Here is an 8,393-nt window from a genome sequence, read left to right as displayed (position 1 = left end):
CCTAATCAGTGCTAGGAGTGCTTTTACATTTTTGGGTCTTTCTACACGTCCTCTAGGTTTTTCTAACTTCAGAATTTTAAATCACTCATTGAATCCCAACTCCCTATGCTCTCATGTTCACATTATCCTTTATCTAATAAGCTTTCAGTATCAGGCCCAGTGTAACAAACACAACAACTTTCCAGTTAATTATTTTTAACTAATTATGCCTCCAAAGGGGAGATCTCCTGTGTTGATGAACAATAGTGCATAACAACTTGAGATGTTTGTTTAAATTAAGAAAATCTGTTTAGTAAAATATGAACAAATAACTATCTCCTTGAAAGAAAAACAATAAAACATCATCTAATCCTAAACTGTTTTTATAGGATAAATATATGCATTTATAGTGCTTGTCCGTCTTACCACTGAGAGTGAGAGCTGATAGTGCCTTAGACTATTCGCGTGAGAATTTCAGATTCCAAGATTCCAACAGCTGCCTGTAACAACAACCGGATTTCAATACCTGTCAACTATAAATTAATGGTTGATTTGTCAGTCATATATTGGTTTGTTGGCATCCTTCCATCTACGAAAGATGATGGACTCACAGCAAACCATCTATTTAGGTGGGCTGTCTTCCCTTTGTGTACTTTTGCTGATGGCTGTGAAGGCCAATCCTTGAGAGGCATGTTCTGCCGCACATGAAGCTGCCAAGTGAGACTGCGAGTTGTTGTTTTTGATGTTGGCGCTTGTTGCCAAGCTGCTGTAACAACTGTTTGTCATGGTAGTGCACACCAGTCTCCACAGTGTCATGGACTTGTATTATTTTTCTCCTCGGATTAAAACAGTGCACCTTTAAGACAAGGAGAGAAGTTTTGGATTTCTGGAGGCACGGTGTGCCACAGCTGCACTTGTTACCCTAGGCAACAGCAGGAGAGGTCACATGGTATAATGTTTCGATTTGACTATGTAAAACTAGCAAAAACCGGTCTGAACCAGACTCACCAGCAAAATGTACTGAAGAGGAAAGAGCTGTCCATTCTCTCTCAGCAGAAATTCTACAAGGAGCTACAAGCCGCATTAATTGCCTAAAGAGGAAATAACCCTTTTAAGACACCATTTGGTATTGCTGAAGGAACTGTTGATGCCTGCTGCAGCCGAAGAGTTTGAATGCCTATCAACCACAGACTGCTTTATCAAATACAAGTGAAGACTTGGATTATTTCCACATTAGAATACCTCATCCATCAGGAATGTAATCCACAAAGACATACTTGTTTATTTATTCTTAAGAAACAGCTAATTTTTTTTTAAAACACCAGTTTTAACAACCAGTTAACAACTGTTATTTTTAAGTGTGTGAGAGAGAATGGGGAAGTTAGATTAAAATAAGTTATAAGGCCTTTATACATAGGTTTGTCTTAATAGTGTTTACGATTTAATTTTATTAAATAGTTAATTTGTCAGTCTAAAGTAACCTGGTTTGGTCTATTTTATTACAGGGGTTACTAGAGTGTTTAATTTGGCTGATTTCTGGTTGGGTGAAAAAAAAATGCTGCGACCTGTGGAGTGATGGGACTGAATTGACAGTGCGTTGCTCCTGCCGCGGTCATAACAACAGGATATATTGCCATTTCCTCTTTCGCCTGCCAGTGACTCCCAGGTGCGATAGTTGACATTTAGGGCCTTCATGTCAGGCTTGCAAGCATCCTTAAAGCAGAGCTTTGGGTGCCCCACTGGTTGTCTGGCCTGGCTACCTCACCATACAGAAGGTCCTTGGGTATGCAACCATCTTCCATCCTGCAGACATGTCCGATCCACCGAAGCTGCCTCTGATTAGTGCCAACATGCTTGGGAGCTCAGCCTTTGAGAGGACTGCTGTATTTATGATTTTGTCCCGCCATAATGCGTTGCAGACAGTGAAAATGGAAATCATTGAGCTTCTTTTCCTGGTAGCTGTAGGTCACCCATGTTTTACAGCTATACGGCAAGGTGCTGAGAACACAGGCTTGAGAACCATCAGCTTGGTCCTAAGGGTCACCATGGTGTTATCCCACGCACTTTTTATGAGTCAGCCAAAAGTGGTAGCTGCTTTCCCTATGCCTGTATCAAGCTCTGCATCAAGGGACAGATTATCTGGCACCGTGGGCCCATGGTAGTGGAATTTGCTAACCACTTCCAGTGAGGTGTTATGTAGCGTGATCAGGAGCAGAAATGCAACACTTTGTCCCACGATCACGGTTTTCTTGATGCTTATAGTCAAGGAAAACAAGTCACAGGCATGGAAGAGACAGTCCATGAGTTTTTGTGGTTGAGTTTCTGTGTGAGCGGCTACTGCAGCATCATAAGAGTAGAGGAGTTCACTGATCAGGACGCAATGTGTTTTTGTCTTCACTTTCAGCCTTGTTGGATTGTAGAGCTTGCTGTCTGACCTGATGTGCAAGTAGACTCTTTCCATATATACAGGGAAGGTGAAAGTCAGGAGCATGGAGAAGATGATAAACAGAGTGGGGGCTAGTACATTACCCTGTTCCATTCCATTTTTTGCTCGGAAACTGTCGGAAGTGGAGCCATCAAACTGTACAGTGCAGTGCATGTTGTCATGGAAGGAGTGGATGAGACTGAGGAGCTTCGGTGAACAGCCAACTTTTCCCAAAATCTTGTAGAGTCCTGCGCTGCTGACGGTGTTGAATGCCTTAGTGTGACCTATCTTCTTCTTTGGCCTCCTTGTCTCGAGAGACAATGAGTCAGCGCCTGGAGGTGGTTATTGGTTTGTGAAGCAGCGCCTGGAGTGGCGATAAAGGCCAATTCTAGAGTGACAGACTCTTCCACAGGTGCTGCAGATAAAATTGGTTGTCGGGGTTGTTACACCGTTGGCTCTCCCCTTGCGCTTCTGTCTTTTTTCCTGCCAAACAGCTAAGTCTCTTCGACTCGCCACTGTTTAGCCCCGCTTTTATGGCTATCCACCAGCTCTGGCGATCACTGGGAAATGACTCCCATGACTTGCGATCAATGTCACAGGACTTCATGCTGCGTTTGCAGATGTCTTTAAAGCGGAGACATGGACGGCCGGTGGGTCTGATACCAGTGACGAGCTCACTGTACAATGCGTCCTTGGGGATCCTGCCATCTTCCATGTGGCTCACATGGCCAAGCCATCTCCAGCACCACTGGCTCAGTAGGGTGTATATGCTGGGGATGTTGGCTGCCTCGAGGACTTCTGCGTTGGAGATACGGTCCTGCCACCTGATTCCAAGGATTCTTCGGAGGTAGCAAAGATGGAATGAATTGAGACGTCGCTCTTGGTTGACATACATTGTCCAGGCCTCGCTGCCGTAGAGCAAGGTACTGAGGACACAGGCTTGAAACACTCGGGCTTTTGTGTTCCGTGTCAGTGCGCCATTTTCCCACATTCTCTTGGGCAGTCTGGACATAGCAGCGGATGCCTTTCCCATGCGCTTGTTGATTTCTGCATCGAGAGACAGGTTACTGGTAATAGTTGAGCCTTGGATAGGTGAACTCTTGAATCACTTCCAGAGCGTGGTCGCCAATATTGATGGAGCATTTCTGATGCCCTGTCCCATGATGTTCGTTTTCTTGAGGCTGATGGTTCGGCCAAATTCGTTGCAGGCAGCCGTAATCCTGTTGATGAGTCTCTGCAGACACTCTTCTGTGTGGGATGTTAGTGCAGCATCGTCAGCAAAGAGGAGTTCCCTGATGAGGACCTTCTGTACTTTGGTCTTCACTCTGAGACGGGTTAGGTTGAACAACCTGCCATCTGATCTTGTGTGGAGGAAAATTCCTTCTTCTGAAGACTTGAACACGTGAGAGCAGCAGGGAGAAGAAGATCCCAAACAGCGTAGGTGCGAGGAGATAGCCCTGTTTCATGCCACTCAGGATAGGAAAGGGGTCTGATGAGGCACAGCGATGCTGAATTGTGCCTTTGATATTGTCATGAAATGAGGTGATGATACCTAGTAGCTTTGGTGAACATCCGATCTTTACTAGTAGTTTGAAAAGACCATGTCTGCCGACGAGGTCAAAGGCTTTGGTGAGATATATGAAATCAATGTAGAGGGGCATCTGTTCGCGACATTTCTCCTGTAGCTGTCGAAGGGAGAACAGCATATCAATGGTGGATGTCTCTGCTGGAAAGCCACACTGTGCCTCATGGTAGACATGCTCAGCCAGCTTCTGGAGCCTGTTTAAAATGACTCGCGTGAAGACTTTCCCCACTATGCTGAGCAGGAAGATTCCACGGTAGATGTTGCAGTCACCGCGGTCACCCTTGTTCTTATAGAGGGTGATGATATTGGCATCGCGCATGTCCTGTGGTACTGCTCCCTCATCCCAGCACAGGCAAAGCAGTTCATGTAGTGCTGAGAGTATAGCAGGCTTGGCACTCTTGATTATTTCAAGGGTAATGTCATCCTTTCCAGGGGCTTTTCCACTGGCTAGAGAATCAATGGCATCAGTGAGTTCCGATTTTGTTGGCTGTTCGTCCAGCTCATCCATGACTGGCAGAGACTGGGCTGCATTGAGAGCGGTCTCAGTGACGAGACTTTCCTTGGAGTACAGTTCTAGGTAGTGCTCCACCCAGCGGTCCATTTGCTTGCGTTGGTCAGTGATCATGTCCCCTGATTTTGACTTGGTGGGAGGGGGGCGGGGGGTGCGGTCTTCCTGACGGTTGGCCCAAAAGCTCTCTTAATGCAATCATACATTCCTCTGATGTTTCCAGTGTCAGAGGCCAGCTGAATACGACTGCATAGATGTTGCCAGTAGTCTTATGCACAGCGCTGTTCTTTGTGCAGCGCTTCTGGCTGATTTAAGTGCTATGGATGTTAACTTGCTGGGGGGCTTTCTTGTGGTTCAACAGTGCAATGCGCTTAGCGGCTATGACAGGTTCCAGCTCTTCAAAGTGAAATTGAAACCAGTCTGCATTCTGCTTCTCACGTTTGCCATATGTGGTCATTGCTGAGTCATAGATGGTGTCTCTGATGTGGGCACACTTGGTCTCTGCATCCCCCGTAGGAGTGTTTTGAAGGGCTTTTTCAAGTGAATTTAAAAACGTATGTAACAAATGTGGACAGAGGAGAGAATCTCTGAGTGGAGCCAGAGGAAATGGGCGAGGTACTAAATGACTGCTTTGCATCAGTATTCACCAAAGACAAGGACTTGGTGGATGATGAATCTAGGGAAGGGAGTGCAGATAGTCTGGGTCATGTCGTTATCAAAAGGGGGGAGGTGTTGGGTGTCTTGCAAAGCATTAAGGTAGATAAGTCCCCAGGGCCTGATGGGATCTACCCCAGAATACTGAGGGAGGCAAGGGAAGAAATTGCTGGGGCCTTGACAGAAATCTTTGTATCCTTATTGGCTACAGGTGAGGTCCCAGAGGACTGGAGAATAGCCAATGTTGTTCCTTTGTTTAAGAAGGGTAGCAAGGATAATCCAGGAAATTATAGGCTGGTGAGCCTTACGTCAGTGGTAGGGAAATTATTAGAGAGGATTCTTCGGGACAGGATTTACTCCCATTTGGAAACAAATGAACTTATTAGCAAGAGGCTGCATGGTTTTGTGAAGGGAAGGTCGTGTCTCACTAACTTGATTGAGTTTTTTGAGGAAGTGACGAAGATGATTGATGAAGGGCAGTGGATGTTGTCTATATGGACTTCAGTAAAGCCTTTGATAAGGTCCCTCATGGCAGACTGGTACAAAAGGTGAAGTCACATGGAATGGATACTGAATTGGCTCGGTCATAGAAGACAGAGGGTAGCAGTGGAAGGGTGCTTTTCTGAATGGAGGGATGTGACTAGTGGTGTTCTGCAGGGATCAGTGCTGGGACCTTTGCTGTTTGTAGTATATATAAATGATTTGGAGGAAAATGTAGCTGGTCTGATTAGTAAGTTTGCGGACGACACAAAGGTTGGTGGAGCTGCGGTTAGTGATGAGGATTGTCAGAGGATTAGGATATATCGGTTGGAGACTTGGGCAGAGAAATGGCAGATGGACTTTAATCCGGACAAATGTGAGGTACTGCATTTTGGAAGGTCTAATGCAGGTGGGAAGTATACAGTAAATGGCAGAACCCTTAGGAGTATTGACAGGCAGAGAGATCTGGGCGTACAGGTCCACAGGTCACAAAGTGGCAACACATGTGGATAAGGTAGTCAAGAAGGCATATGGCATGCTTGCCTTCATCGGTCGGGGCATAGAGTATAAAAATTGGCAAGTCATGCTGCAGCTGTACAGAACCTTAGTTAGGCCACACTTGGAATATTGCATGCAATTCTGGTCGCCACACTACCAGAAGGATGTGGAGGCTTTGGAGAGGGTACAGAAGAGGTTTACCAGGATGTTGCCTGGTCTGGAGGGCATTAGCTTTGAGGAGAGGCTGGATAAACTCGGATTGTTTTCACTGGAACGACGGAGGTGGAGAGGCGACATGCTAGAGGTTTACAAATTATGAGTGGCATGGACAGAGTGGATAGTCTGAAGCTTTTTCCCAGGGTGGAAGAGCCAGTTACTAGGGGACATAGGTTTAAGGTGCAAGGGGCAAAGTTTAGAGTGGATGTGCGAGGCAAGTTCTTTACACAGAGGGTGGTGAGTGCCTGGAACTTGCTGCTGGGGGAAGTGGTGGAAGCAGGTACAATAGCGACGTTTAAGAGGCATCTTGACAAATACATGAATAGGATGGGAATGGAGGGATACGGTCCCCGGAAGGCAGAAGGTTTTAGTTTAGACAGGCATCAAGATCAGCACAGGCTTGGAGGGCCGAATGGCCTGTTCCTGTGCTGTACTGTTCTTTGCTCTGTGGATAAGAAATTCTGTTAGTGTTGATGCGCAGGCGGCCCTTCTGCTACTCAGCCACCTTTCACATCCCTGGCCAGTGAATACCAGCAATTTATGTAATGGTGCTGCCACCAGCGTCAGCCTGGAGGACGCCGACATCAAGGAGGTCGTGCAGGCTGTGGGCTGGCCCGCTCGCCAGCGTCGCGACCCCTGCCGGACGCCTCCCCTCTCACCCCCCTCTACACCACCTTCCCCCACCCCCCTCTACACCACCCTACCCCCCTGCACTCCCCCTTCCCAGCTCCCCCTCCCCCCTCGCACCCCCTCCTCCCGGCATCCACCGTCCCCCCTGCACCCCGTTCCCCCTTCCCTCTCCCTCCATGTAATCACACAGCTTACTTGTTAGCTCCTATCCCTGAGCAGGGGCCCTAACAACCCCCACTGCCTTGTAGGTGTCTCAGGAGAGGCCAAGGCTAAGGGAGTGAGACCTCTTGAAGTAATGTAAAGGGGTATACTCTGTTCCTTACACCTTTCTTGTAGTGTATGGAGATGATCATGTCCACAGTCGATCTTCCAGCACAGAAGCCTGTGCTTCAGGGTACACTTGGTCTTCAGGTAAATGGAGTCTTTTAAGTATGGCCCTAGCAAAGGCCTTCCCTGTGACGCTAAGGAGTGAGATGCCCGTGTAGTTATTGCAGTCTCCTCTGTCACTTTTCTTTTGTATAGTCTGATGATTTTGGCATCACGCATCTCCTGTGGAACAGAGCCTACTTTCCAGTGGAGGAGAAAGATCATAAAGGTGTGGCAATAGATAGGACTTTCCATGCTGAGCAGCTCAGCTGGCATTCCGTCCTTGCCCATGCCTTTCTGTTCGCCAGGTGGTCTATGGCCTTCTTGAGTTCCAGTGATGCTGGTTCTTCATCTAACTCATCCATGACAGGAAGTTGGGGGACAGCATCAAGCACAGACTGGGAGATATCTGATGCTCAGGAGTACAGCGGGACATCTGTTTACTTCTGTCGGTGAGTACTTCATCTGCTGACTTCAGGAGAGCAACTTTGGTGACAGCAGGGCCAAGCGCCCTCTTGATCCCTTCATACATAGCTTGGAGTTTTTCTTTGTCACATGCAGGTTGGATTTCTTGGCATAAACTTGTTTGTGCAGTATCTCCCTCTCCTTTTGCACAGCTGTCTTGGTTACTTTAGGTTGTGCAGTGTCTTAGCTGTTGCGTCTATGTTGTGCATCATGTAGGCTTTGTTTTTTGTATTGACAAACAGATATCATCTCAGCTGAGTTGATCTCAAATCAGTCCTTGTTATGGATTCCACCTTTATCAAATGATGCTTCTGCTGCTTCAAAGCTTAGTGACTTCCAAGCTTCATTGATGCCAGCATCAGTGCTTCCCGTTAAGCTTTTGGTGGGTAGCAAGTGTTCTAGTGACAGTGCGAAGTGCTGGTATTTGACATCATTGCTTATGCAAAGGATGTTGATCAGTGGCGGGCTGTCGTATTTGGAGTTGTGGAACATTCAGGGGTGCATCTTCACTCTGCTGCTAAAAGAATGGTCGGTGTTGCAATCTGTACAGATTGCAGATGCAGGTGTGAAGAACATTGGGCAGATCA

This window comes from Heterodontus francisci, chromosome 23 (assembly GCF_036365525.1).
Source record: "Heterodontus francisci isolate sHetFra1 chromosome 23, sHetFra1.hap1, whole genome shotgun sequence".
NCBI lineage: Eukaryota > Metazoa > Chordata > Chondrichthyes > Heterodontiformes > Heterodontidae > Heterodontus > Heterodontus francisci.
Note: the sequence above shows the minus strand (reverse complement) of the source record.